This window comes from Struthio camelus, chromosome 1 (genome assembly GCF_040807025.1).
Source record: "Struthio camelus isolate bStrCam1 chromosome 1, bStrCam1.hap1, whole genome shotgun sequence".
NCBI lineage: Eukaryota > Metazoa > Chordata > Aves > Struthioniformes > Struthionidae > Struthio > Struthio camelus.
Genome location: NC_090942.1, coordinates 39,491,166 through 39,500,145, shown reverse-complemented (window position 1 = coordinate 39,500,145; position 8,980 = coordinate 39,491,166). Strand labels below are relative to the sequence as shown.

Genomic DNA, 8,980 nt, shown 5'->3' with positions numbered 1-8,980 from the left:
ATGCCTACCTTAAAAAGGGTGACCTTCTATTCTCCTTCTTCCTTCCTGCAAAAATCACAAGAGTGCCTCCAACTCCATCATACACAGGAGCACTCTGCACTAGAGTGGTTCACTCCCTCTTCTCCATTTCTGGAAATGCTACCTACAGTACTGTGTCAAGTCGTATCTATAAAAAGGAAGAGATATGTAAATGCAACTTTTATGATTTTAAAATCAGCTACAAAGCATGCAGACATAGAGTTATGAAATAGTTATTATCAGATCTTGTGTGAATTAACTTGAAAGAATGGCATTTTTTCTCCAGCCTGAATTAACACATAATAAAATAACTCCTTTACACAGCAAGTTGAAAATGCACATGACCTATAAAAGAGAGACATGAGAGGGGACACAGATTCATATTAATTTAGAAAATTTAAACTATCAGCATGCTTAACAATGTTATATAGAGAAACATTCGAAACAGTTCTTTTAAGATTTTTTTTTTTCACATGAAACACATAGTGTCATACTAACTATGTATTTGTTTGCGTAAATGAAGCTGAAGTGTTTGAATCTCCCAGTCTGTTCTGAAAAGAATAGCTGGGACGCAAACATAATATCAACTTCAGCAAGCCTGACTCTGGAATTTTCTAGCCTTTCTGCAATCCATACTGTAAATACCGAATTCCTGTACGGTGTCTTACATTTCCTTACATTTTTGTCATTTCAGTAAGGAAATATTCTATCTAGTTTGTGAAGAGGTAAACTGAGGGTCAGATACTTAGAAGTATCCTAATTATGAAAGCCTTTCTGTGCACCCAGCTTAAAATAGGTAGGCCTTGATTTTCAAAGATGTGATTGTTGGCTGCTTTTGTTAAGTAGGACAGTTTTCCTAAAGCTGGGTAGTCAAACACTGAGAAATATAAATTGGAGGATCCTTTTCAGCATTTGGCACTACATGATTTGTTTGCCTCCATAGCAAAGCCGAATTTAAGGTTCCCTTCTGCTTGGTTCTCCTTTCTCCCCTTTACTCCATGCTGCTATTCATGCATTTAGAAAGTGGGAGCTTAAGTAAATCCCTGATCCTATGAAGGCAGTGGCAAAACTTTTAACTTAAATACAAGAAGGATTTTACCCATGAAAGTAATTTAATCAGAGTGAGAAATATAAAAATAAATGAGCAGTTCTATAGATTTAGAAATTTACAGCACGTATGTGCAAGAAGACATTAACAACTAGATGAATATAAGGCCAGGAGATTCAGTCAAAAATTACTCTGTCATGAAGGTTTTAAATCATAGTTGGAGAAATACTTTGAAATCTTAGATCAGCTTTGGGGACTGGCTTTCTATCCATCATATCTCACTTCAAATTCCACACTAGAAGCCGAGAAAGCACAGCAAAAGGAAAACATACTTTGACAACCCTATGATTTTACCTCCTAATGGACTAACTATATTATCACTGCCATGATAATTCATGATTCTTAGAGTATAATCTGACATGACACTAAAGAAGTTATTACTCTGCTGTCCATGGGGAAAAATCTATCTCTAAATCTATCTTGAACTCAATATTGCTGCATTCGGCTGAAAAAAATCTGAAGACCCAAAAGGAAATAGTCACAATGAACAAGGAGAGATGATTCATGCTGTCTCTTACTACTTTGTGTCTTGACACACAGTAGCTACTTTTTCACTTAATCAAAAGAAAGCAACCATAAATCTTCATGTTTTAAATGGATATTTGAAGTCTCACTTTGAATACAATTTTCAGAACATTCTGGCAGGTCCCATTTATACTGAAGAGTTATGTTAATGCCAGTGTCTAGAATTAGCTGAGAAGACTTGCTACCTTTCTTAGCGTTGTCCCTTGACAGACAACAGTGTTGTCCCCCCTTTAGAGGGACACCTGACAATTCCCAGTTCCAGCTGGCAAAAGTTAGAACTGTTCTAGCTAAGCTTGGCACAACATTAGCCAGCAGCTTTTCTTAAAGTGAACTATTAAAGCTTCCCAACTTCAAATCACTGGGATACGACTGTCAGAGGGAAGGAGCCCAGTTGTTTTGATATTCTAGACAATGAACTTGATAAGAGTTAAAAAGGATCATCTTTGAATCTTACCAGAATAAGGGGAATCCCTCAATCTCAAATTCATTTGGGAGTTCACTGCTCCCCAATACTCTGCTGAGGTTCAAGGGATTCCTGTCTGCCAGACTCCAAAAGTAGGCCTATGAGATGGCTGCTCAGGAGCATTACCTAGGAGCCCACAGAGCATGAAAGTACCTACCACAGCAGGAGACAGGAGTAGCAGAGAGAGGTTTAAACTCGCATTCTTCCTGAGATGGAAAGGTTTCCTTTTGCTCCCTTTGATTTTTCAGGATGCCACAGAGGAAACATCTCCACAGCAATACTTATGAAGAAGGGAAATTATGGACTGCAGCACCCCAGCCTAGCTGACTTTCAAGGTGAGAAATGTAAGTGCAGGATCTGAACAATGTCAAGTCGTCCTCACTGTTAGGAAGGATCTTCCTGGAAGCAGGAGGCCCAGAAGTTGACAGCTATCACTAGCATGGCCTAGCACTAGGAGATGGCGGTTTTGAAGGTCCAGGGATCCCATAAACAGATGCCAACAAATGGAAGCTTTTGGAGGGTGGTGGACAGTGGAAAGGAGTTGTAAATTGACGGCAGGTAAATTAAAGTTGTGACTTACCAGAGTTTCTCATGTGAAATCTCTTCACAGCTGGATGACATTTCTATAGGTAAGGCAGAAAGTGGTAATTCCACAGATACTGTTTTTTCCCCAGACAGTGAATTGCAGAAGATGCCCAAAAGGCCTTGAATGAGATATATTTGTCTCACAAGTTCTGTTAAGTATTGAACTAGCAAAGCCTGAGTCATATGTGACTATTAAGGGAAAAAAAAGTTCAGGGTTGTTATAGGAACTTTGTATTACAGTGGGCTTAACTGTTGCCTGAAATGATTCTTTCAGAGGTTTTCTGAATACTTGAGGGTTGAAGGACAGATCCCTTTGGCCAGGACAAATATGATGATTTGACTTGGAACTCTGCCCATATAAACCATAACCTTCACAATAACATTGAACTGTGTTGGAAAGCGTGCTTGACACTATCAGAGCATTACGAAACAAGACAAGTTCTTTGCATTTAATTTAAAATTCTGACACAGGACTGGTCTCCACCAAAGGCTACAAGAATCTAAAAACTGATGCAATCTTTTCATTAACCAAAAAACTGACAAACCATTGATGCAGTATGAAGAGCGAATGCTTTAAAATAGCTGTCATAAAATCCCACTTAAAGAGATCGATTTCTAACAAGTAGGTAAAAAGTAAGCATGTTAAGTAATGTCATAAAGCTTGTTCTCTATAGTGAAATCCCTTTACGGAAAAGTTTAGCAGTGACTTTTTTGTGCCTTGGCTGCTGGTTCTTGTTTTTATATGTTTGTATATAGTCTCTCAGCATGTCCTCATTCTTTTGTCCGTAAGAAACATGAGACAGAAACTGCTCCAACATTCCCTCCAGGCACGTGGAATTTAAAATAGAAGCCAGAATCTTGGTGTCAAATAGCAAGTGATCAGCTGTGATTGGATTTAATCAAACCCTTAATATGTGTGGTTGCTCTCTTCCCATGCCCAGGCTGCTAACTACGGATCTAGTACAATGCGTAGAGTAAGGCCACACCTATCTTATTCTTTGATATTAATGCAGCCATCCTAAGTTTCCTCCAGCTGTTCAGAAGGGCTTTGTCAGCATGTCGCAGCAGCATCAGTGTCCTGCATGAAAATACTAAGTATAGCGCGTATGAGAAACGATAGTATTACCTCTTTTGAGTGAACAGGAGGGAATAGCTTGATTCAAGGACCTATGGATTTTAAGTAAGACTGAGTATTCCCGGGGGTGGTTTTGCCATGAGTATGCTGAGATTTGTTGCATTGCTGAGAGTTTTCCTGTCCTCTTGCCTAAGATCTTGGAAATTTGTTATTATAGGAATGTTTAAGTTTTCTTTTTAAAAGCAGTAAGTTTCTAGTCTCAACATTGCCACGATCCTAAATACACTCTGACAAGCCCTTACATGTATTTTTGAAGATATGGTTCTTTATAGCTGTTTATTTGCTATTCAAAGGCATACTGGATTTATTGTTTTAAAAGCAAATTGAAAAATATCTTCTTCAGCATTGCAAGTTTAGCCCCTCTCCCCCCCCCCCAAAAAAAAAAAACGGTGGCAGGAAGAGTAATCTCTTTTCCCTTCCTTCCCAAGACCACAAAATGTTGGCAGCATCCGACACATCTTTCACCTTTACGGAAGGGGTGACCTTATCTGTAAGGTGAGGCTAGCTTTAACTTAATTACATTGTTGCAGAGTGTTTAAAAGCCTGGTGTTACGTGTTTCTTTTCTTTCTCTGTCTGCAAGGAAGACAAAGTAACCCAAGCACAAAAACCTTTCTGGATAGAATGGCTGCTGCTACAGGCTTTAAAAATATGTAACTATTTTTATAATTACATGTATATGTGTACAAAAAGTTCTATTTTAATATGTTATATTTATGCAACTTGCTCCATGTCATGCTCAATGCTTGCAGGCTTGTGTCTCTCAGGAGAGAAATCCAGAACTGCTAAAAAATTCTCTAGCAACAGATAAAACCTCCTTTAGCAGTGTTTTGTAGAGAATAATACTTGGCAGTGCTGTTTCTAAAAGAATCTATGTCTTGGTGGCTTATGAAAAGACTGCATTATCCCAATGTGTTTCATTAATGAAAAGTCTAAGGACAACCAGAAAAACAAACAAACAAACAAATAAACAACCCCCTGCAAACCCAACAACAGAAAATCAGAGACCAGCCTTTCTATGACTTCCCCGAAATCCCGCAGTGCTGTTTGGTAATGAAAGTAATGAAAGTTTGGGTATCTGTAATGACCATGTTAATATTTTGTTTTGCTTGTTTCTCCACTATCCTGTCACAATTAATGGTTTGGATGCGTAGTAGTTTCTGAGTTGCAAAAGTCAGCATTTTTGCAGGAGAAACCGAGACTCTGTTAAATTATGTTTATAATTTACAGAGCTTTGTTGCTTTGTAACGGTGTAATCTCTACATTTCCGGTGTCACCAAAAATCTAGGTAATAAACTCAGAATGGAAAGAAACCTCAGAAGAAGAAAACTCCTTGGTTTTTTAGTCTGTCAAACAGAAGGATATTGGTAAATATGTTTTAAACATTATTGTGTACTGCTCATGTTTGCTTTTTGAGATTATTTGTCTGTGATAATAGGGAGGTATGGATGGGAGTATTTCCTTCAGGACTTCACTGAAGTCATATATTCTGTGCTCATATATTAGACATATTTTATATATTTTTATAATTCGTGTTCTGCACTCAGTAACATTCTTCCTATTTTCTTAAACAGAAGGGTCACCCTACTGCCAGCTGTATGACACCCTGAGACTGGCAGGATGTGATTCTGGATCCAGTTTATATCTATATTTGCAAACTAACCAGGGCCAGAACAGAGGCTCAAGCAGAAGCGTACTGACACCCACATAGCGCACCACCGCGTGCACCCTGGCATGCTTTGGACTACGCTAACAAGCACTATTGCAGAAGATGTCCAGGCTGTGAGGTGCATTCCTCTCCTTCTTGGAGGCGCTCAAGTTTGGCTGCTCAAGGGCAGCTCGCTGATGCGGCTGAGGTAGGTGGAAGAGAGTTGAGCCATTCAGACACAAACTGGTTCAAGTCACTTGTCTTAGGAGGCCAAGAGCAGATCCTGGCCATTTTCTTTTCTAATTCAGAGGTAGCCATTAAAGCTTTCCAGGAGAAGCTATTTACCTGTATACAGTTCTGCGGCTTTCCATCTATTTTCCACCAAAGGCCACTGCTCACACTAGCTATATGAAGCCTTGCTTGATATTTGGATGTGGAAAATATTTGTAGACACTTTCCCCCGTTTAATTTTTAGCTGGAGCTTTTTTTTAACTGAGGGCTAAATAAAAATGAGTAAAGATTTTTACAGTTTGAGATTTGAGCCAGTTCCCACAGGGTCCTTTGAGAGCCTTTCCAATTATTTCTCTTCAGCTGGGCTCCTGGGTTTAGCTATTAATCTTTCTTCATAAATAAATCACTGTTGTGCACTAACTCTTTTTTGTTACTGTTCCTCCATTTTTTTCTGTATATTCCTGGGAATATAGTTAATGTAATATTCTTCTGGCAGTCTTATAAGCATAATGAGCAGATGGAAATGTTAGGATTACAGCTAAAAACTGCTTAAATGCAACTGTTAGTCTTCTGTTATAACAACAAAATTAATGAACACAAAGATCCTTCTCATTAATTTTCATTCTTTTTCCTAAAATAGCCATTCCCAACAGATATTCCACAAAATGGAAAGTGTCCCAAGGAGGATTTACAGAAGAGAAAGGACAGGGTGGGAGGAGAGAAAGGACACTAATACAGCCCAATATTACAGGAGAGCATGTTACAGTTCTCTCATCCATCCCACAACTACCTCCATTCTGGATAGATAACAGACTATAAACCCTGCTTTATTTTTGTGTAAGGCACTCAGATGTGAAGGTTTTGAGGACAACACAGAAAAGTGACAAGATCTTGTTGATCGGTGCTCTCAAGCAGCAATGGGCATAGAGGTCAGGAGGATTTTAAACCCACTGGGATTTAATGGCAGTATGCACTTTTCTCTGTGACCAGCTTCCATCCTACATAAACCACCTGGAGAAGGCAAGTAGTTCTGACAACAGGGATGTTAGCTCTGGCAGCCCTGAACTTATTAAAAAGCTAAAATGCTAAAAAGAATATTACTATGCTGGTTCATACTTCCAGTATGGATCAGAAGATACTCATGGAAAATGAATGCATTGGCTATCAATAGCCAAATTTGCTAATGAACTTCTATTAGCATGGGAGTGATAGAAAGAATAAAGCTCCCTTTGGAGCCTTCCGGTTAAAAATGTAAGAGATACTATAGTACAAATGTACTGTGTGTTATGAGATTGATAGAGTACTGTAGCTAATATTCTTTCACTTGGAAATGTTAGATCTTTAGTGATCACTACAAACCAGGACTTTGTCATACCTGAGAAATGACATTATAAGATAATTTTTCACAGCTTCAAGGATTTTTCAGTTTTAACTGAATGTAGCAATTCCTTTGGGACTCTGAAACTGGAACATGTTTTCTTTACTAATGTATTTGTTTCCCTTTTACTGATACACAGTGATCTTAACAGGTAGTGGGTTGCACAATCTGTTTTTTGTAGGGCTGTTTCCTAGTTTTTGGTCCTTGTACTTTTTGCAGTGAGCTTTTTATTTCCTCTGAAGCGTAAGATTTGACATGACGCATGGCAAATAGATGGAGTTGAAGTGGAAGGGTGAGTCTAATGTAGAGCTCTAACATTTGCAACCTAGCCAAGATTTCTCTCATAAATGATAGAAGAGTTAGCACTGGTGGCCACTGGGTGTAGGAGTCTCCTCCCAGTAGCTTCCACCACTCGGCGCTCCAGGGTAGATGTTGTAGAGTACGGCAGAGCAACCCAGGCAAACTGAGGGACTGCTTCCAACTGTATGATGAACTATTTGAAAAGATGAAAAATTATGGAAGACTTGGGGGAAAGATGCAAGCATTAGAAAGGAAAAAAAGGTCCTTTCTTTCTGAGGATGCAGAAGGAAAGAGTAGAATATCAACATTAAATAAAGAAAAGGATGTCAGACTTTCCATAACAGTTTTTCAAGGAAAAAAAAAAAACAGCACTGAAAATCTCCAGCCTTAATGGGCAACACTGTCCCATCAGAGCTCGTTTAGCAATTAGCTCCTGGAAAAAGTTTTGATTAATAATTATAAGCATGTTTTCTTTCATCTACAGATTTCCAGGAAGAAAGGCAAAACACTGAATGAAGGAACTGCTAAATCCCACATCTTATGAAGCTAGTAATGAATCATGTTTTCTCTTTTATTATATTAGCACAACTCACAGAAAATGTTCAGAATGCTGCAAGCAGCAATGGTGCACATATTGTAGAGGGTGAGATCTTTACGTCCAAAAATATTTTTTTAATAATAAGATCCTAGAAAAGCATATTTTAAATTGTAAAACATAGGAAATCATTTACTAACATGATATACAGTGGCAAAGGTTTTCTAACAAATAATGGAATAATTTTGTTCTTCCTGCTTCTGTGTGTATGAGCCTACTCTTATAACAGCTGCCCCGACAATAACACAATTTTTTTGTATTAGCATGATAGTCTTTAAAAGTGCAAACTATTCTCATCTAATTACTCTCAGAGAGCTGTTTCCATGATGTATACTTGGTACCATATTCATGTTTTGGGGTTTAATGAAGAACAAAATTTACTACTTGTTGACTTATTCATTTGTACGCAAGTGAAACTCCTGAATTCTCTACAGAATATCAATAGGTACACCACTTCTATTTTATCTGTGTTTTTGTTACTAATGAAGGTATAGTCAGTGGTAATTTCAGAGCCCAGGTAGGGTTTCCAGACTGTTGATCAGAATGAAACTTTGAATTTGTCAGTATATTGAACCTAATACTGAATTAATGAAAGACAACAAGCATGCAAACTCACCAGCTCATTCTTCTACAACAGATTTCACAGTAGACCTCAAGCCCAAATTTCATGTCCACATTCTGAGCTGTGCCAGTATATTCCAGGCTACCAAGCCTGAAAGAGTAAGCTGTTTGTGAAAAAAGGATCGTTCAGTGATAGTAAGACACTCTCAGTAGGATTCAGGATGTTTACCCTCTAAGAGAGATAGTACAGGTCAGGAACAGAACAGGCTTTTTTTCTTTTTTATTAGATATCATGATTCATTCATGGTTCTTTCTTTACTTCTAAGACCTTGATATGCTGATATTTTGGTAAATATTGCTATTCTACCTCATTGTGAACCACACTTTTGTCCAGTTGCCATGGCAGAAAAATTTGAAAAATTTTGGAGCTATGAA

At 38.2% G+C, this 8,980-nt stretch overlaps 1 long non-coding RNA gene across 1 annotated transcript; it reads left to right on the top strand.

The window, feature by feature from the left end:
- The first annotated feature begins 1,445 nt into the window (after positions 1-1,445).
- Positions 1,446-8,299, top strand: LOC138065764 (uncharacterized). Its single transcript, XR_011138837.1, has 5 exons — positions 1,446-2,449; positions 5,121-5,199; positions 5,407-5,688; positions 6,554-6,731; positions 7,874-8,299. It is a non-coding gene; the product is annotated as an uncharacterized lncRNA (long non-coding RNA).
- Positions 8,300-8,980: the final 681 nt, after the last annotated feature.